Below are 4562 nucleotides of genomic sequence, written 5' to 3' on the forward strand. Positions count from 1 at the left end.
ACCACTATTTCTGTGTTATGTGATGGCACATAGCAAAAACAACCCCATTGTATTGGACAAATTTGCTACAAAAGACCTCTTTAAAATGTTAAAGTACAGGCTCTCTGCTCGTCCTCTTCCCCTTCCCATGTAGTCCCAGCCACATCCCAAAGACACGATGGTGAATGTCGAAGCGAACGGATTCAGTCACATTAGGTGCCTGGTCACCAGGGCTGCTTTCCACTCTGGCAAAGTGGAGATTGTTGCCATCAATGACCCCTTCATTGATCTGAACTATATGGTCTACATATTCCAGTATGGTTCCACCCACAGCAAGTTCAATGGCACCGTCAAGGCTGAGAACAGGAAGCCTATCGTCAATGGGAAGGCCATTTCCATCTTCCAGGAGCACAATCCTGCCAACATCAAGTGGAGTGAGGCCGGTGCTGAGTATGTCGTAGAGTCCACTTGTGTCTTCACCACCATAGAGAAGGCTGGAGCTCACCTGAAGGTGCCAAAAGGGTGACTTTCTCTGCCCCTTCTGCCGATGCCCCCATGTTTGTGATGAGCATGGACCACGAGAAGTATGACAACTCCTTCAAGATTGTCAGCAATGCCTCCTGCACCAGCAACTGCTTAGCCCCCCTGGCGACCAAGATCATCCATGACAATTTTGCTGTTGAGGAAGGACTCATGACCACAGTCCATGCCATCACTGCCACCTTGAAAACCATGGGCAGCCCTTGGGGAAACTCTGGCGTGACGGCCATGGGACTGCCCAGAACATCATCCCCACATCTACTGGCACTGCCAAGGCTGTGGGCAAGGTTATCCCGAAGCTGAATGGGAAACTCACTGGCATGGCTTTCCTTGTCCCCACCGCCAATGTGTCCATCCTGGATCTCACCTGCCATCTGGAGAAAGCTGCCAAGTACGATGACATTGAGAAGGTGGTGAAGCAGGCGGCCCATGGTCCCCTAAAGGGCATTCTGGGCTACACTGAGGACCAGGTTGACTCCTGTGACTTCAACAGTGATGTCCACTCTTCCAACTTTGATGCTGGGGCTGGCATTGTCCTCAACGACCACTTTGTCCAGCTCAGTTCCTGGGATAACTATGAATTCGGCTGCAGCAACAGAGTGGTGGTCCTCATGGTCCACATGGCCTCCAAGGAGTAAGATCCCCCTGGACCACCAGCCCTAGCAACTGCACTAGAGGAAGAGAGGCCCTCAGCTGCTGGGGAGTCTTTGCCCCCAACTCAATCCCTCAACACACGGAGAATATTCCATTCAGACCTCCTGAAGGAAAGGGAGGAGCTTAATGAGACCAACCTTGCCAGGCACCATCAATAAAGTACGCTATACCCAGAAAAAAATGTTAAAGTGCAAAGATGCCATGTTGAGGACAGAGTTACATCTAGTCAAAGCCATGGTATTTTCAATCACCTGATATGCATATGAAAGCTAGACAAAGAGTAAGAAAACTGCAGAAATGATGCATCTGAATTCCGATGTTGTCAAAGAGTATGGAATCCACCATGGACTACCAAAAGATAAAAACAAATCTGTCTTGGAAGAAGTATAGTCAGAATGCTCACATACTTTGGACAAACCATCAGGAGGGACCCATTCCTGGACAAGGACCTCATGATAGGTAAAGTAGAGGGTCATTGAAAAAGATAAAGACTCTTGATCAGATTAATAGAATCAGTGGCTGCAACAATGGGCTCTAACCTAGAGAATTTTATGAAGATGGTACAGGGTGGGGCAGTATTCTGCATGCTATGAGTTGTAGTTGTCTTCAAGGCACCCAATAACAGATTTCTTACAGTTTGAATGGGTCAGAAATCCAGGTTTCTCTGCTCAGGGTCTCATAAGACTGAAATCAAGGTGTTGGTTGGGACTGGTCTGAGGATCAGATCCTTTTTCCAAATTCTTGGCAAAATTCATCGCCTTGTAGCTGTAGAATTCCTAGTGACCTGCTTAAGGTCAATGGAAGAATCTCTGATTTCTTCTGTCTCTGATCTATTGATCATCTTTTAAAGGGCTCATCTTGCTAGTTCAGGCCCATGCACCATCAAGGGGAGGGCATTACACAATTGGAGGTCATTGGGGTTGTATACGTATTTTGTCTACTCAGCCTTCTTTGAGAGGTATAGGATGATTGGAAGTCACTGATCTGATCTTGGCTATTTCTTCCCCTTGTCATCCTCTATGAAAAGTTATTTCTGTAATAAAAAACATTTTTTATTTTGAAAACACACCATCAAATGAGAAGAAGTCTATAGAATTTTGAGAATATACTCAACTTATTTGATAAGATTAAGTAAAAAAACAAAAAGCAAAAAATAGTCATCAGGCCTTCTATAACTTTGGTGTGTCCACGTCCTCAAATCCAAAACTGGATGTCACCCTTGACACCTCCAATCATCTTATTCAGCCACATAAATTAAACAAATTCTGTCTAGTTTTCCTCTTAAACTCTTTTATGCCTTGCCTGGACTGCTATAGCGTACCCTTTACTGTTCTTCCCACTTACTTTCTTGCTCCCTATGCCCTATTACCACCACAGAAGACTCAGTTGGGGGGTCAGACTCTCAGCCCAGGGCAGAGTGGTACCCCATGCCAATCTTCTCAGACCACTAAGGTCAGTTCCTTAAGGCAAGCACTGTGGTCCCACCCTTCAGCCTGGTAAGAATCTAGGCATCCCAGTGGCCTGTGACTGTCTTCAAAGAAAATGTAGAGAGTGGAAGAACAGAGGTATGCATGGATCAGTTTGTGCAGACACTTGACTGAATGCAGAGACAAGATCTCGGTGGAGGCTGGGAAGCACCTGCTGCCTCATGTGGTGTGATGTGACATTTGTACTCACCCACACTTAACCATCCTTCAGATTTCAGTTTGAGCCGTTCTTCCTCTGCAAACCACCCCTGGCTCACAAGACCGGCTCAGGCCCCCTGTCGACCTGCTGTTTTCCCTGCCCTCATTCTCTTTCCCAGTGACCTCTGTACTTTCACATTGGTGTGATGATCAGATTCGTATCTGCCTACCTCCTCAGATTGCAGACTCCATGAGTTCAGAGCTTGTGACTATGTTAACCAGTTTGAGGACCCACCCGGCATCTAGCACGTCACTGGCAATGAAAACGTAGTCACTATATATTTTTTCACGAACAAATGATTGAATGAGTGCCTACGCTACTATTTTCCTTTCTGGACATCATGATGAATAACCAAAAGAGAACAGTCAGAGAGCTCTATAGCCCTGATATTTTTGATGTATTCATCTTTTATGAACCACATCTCTGAAATAAGAAGTTTGTATGGACTTTCTCCAAAACTACGTTTCCATGGAAGGCAAGGACTCCCTCACATTAGGTTCAAAGTTGGTGCAATATGTGTTGCACCAAGAGAGCGGTACAGCGTTATGGACCTTCAGGGCTGCTTGTGAAGAGCTGAAACCTGGGAATGGGCAGAATCCACTGGGATTCAATACAGAGGTACTCAGAGAGTGGCTCTCAGGTCAACAGCGTCTCATTAGCTGGAAGCTGGTTAGCAATGTAAATTCTCCGGGCTTCTCCTGTCCTGCATCACCAGAACCTGCATACTAACAAGATCCTCGGGTAACACACAGTGCCGTTTAGGAATCATTGTTGTAAAGGGCAGATAGTCTTTCTATGTGGCAGAGACTCCTAACGGCATGGCATCTGATTTCCAAGAAGATATCCAGAAGAGGGAAGACCCAGAAGACAGCATGTTGAAAAACGGATGCAGAAGGTGTCAGTCTTTTGACCTTAGATGGTAGATAATCATCTAAATTTCTTGGTGTTGGCAAGTGAATGCTTCCAGTATTGCAACAATTTACTGAAACATCTCAATTGTTCTTTTTTCAGTTCCTGGAACCTTGCTTTCTGCCAGTGGCTTCAATGAAGCTTGTTCTTCAGCCTTTAATACCATCAGCTCCTGATGGTATCAAATGCTAACTCCTGAGATGGTTGCTTGTCAGCCAATGGTCCAGTGACTCAATGTGTTCCTCCCATCTTCTTTGGATGCTTCCATCTTCATTCAATCGTTTGCTCATTGAATTATTAATATTGCAACTCAAGTCTTGAATATTTCTTCAGTTCTTTCATCTTGAAACCTGCTGAGTGTGTTCTTCCCTTTTGGTTCTGTAACTCCAGGTTTGGCATATCTCATTATAATACTTTGCCTTCAATTAACCCTTTGAACTCCTCTGTTTAGCTACATTCACTTTAGCTAATCTACATTCAAGAGCAAGTTTCAGTGTCTCTTCTGATGTCCACTTTGGTCTTTTCTTTCTTTCCTGTCTTTTTAATGACTCTTTTTTTTTCCCCTGTGTGATGTTCTCCATGTGGTCACACAATTTATCTGGTCTTCATTAGTGCCCAATGTGTTCAAATCTATTTTTGAGATGGTTTCCAAATTCAGGTGGGATATATTAAGGTCATATTTTGGTTCTTGTGAACTTGTTTCATTTTCTTCAGCTTAAACTTTAACTTGGATTTGAGCAATTGATGATCTATTCCAGAGTAAATCCTTGGCCTTGTTCTGACTGATGGTATTG

General features: G+C 44.6%; 1 pseudogene; it reads left to right on the top strand.

Moving 5' to 3' along the window:
• The first annotated feature begins 277 nt into the window (after nt 1–277).
• Nucleotides 278–1157, top strand: LOC101651835 (annotated as a pseudogene).
• The last annotated feature ends 3405 nt before the right edge of the window (nt 1158–4562 follow it).

Source organism: Echinops telfairi, unplaced genomic scaffold (assembly GCF_000313985.2).
Source record: "Echinops telfairi isolate 266 unplaced genomic scaffold, ASM31398v2 ScPeMD7_26;HRSCAF=91, whole genome shotgun sequence".
NCBI classification, from domain to species: domain Eukaryota; kingdom Metazoa; phylum Chordata; class Mammalia; order Afrosoricida; family Tenrecidae; genus Echinops; species Echinops telfairi.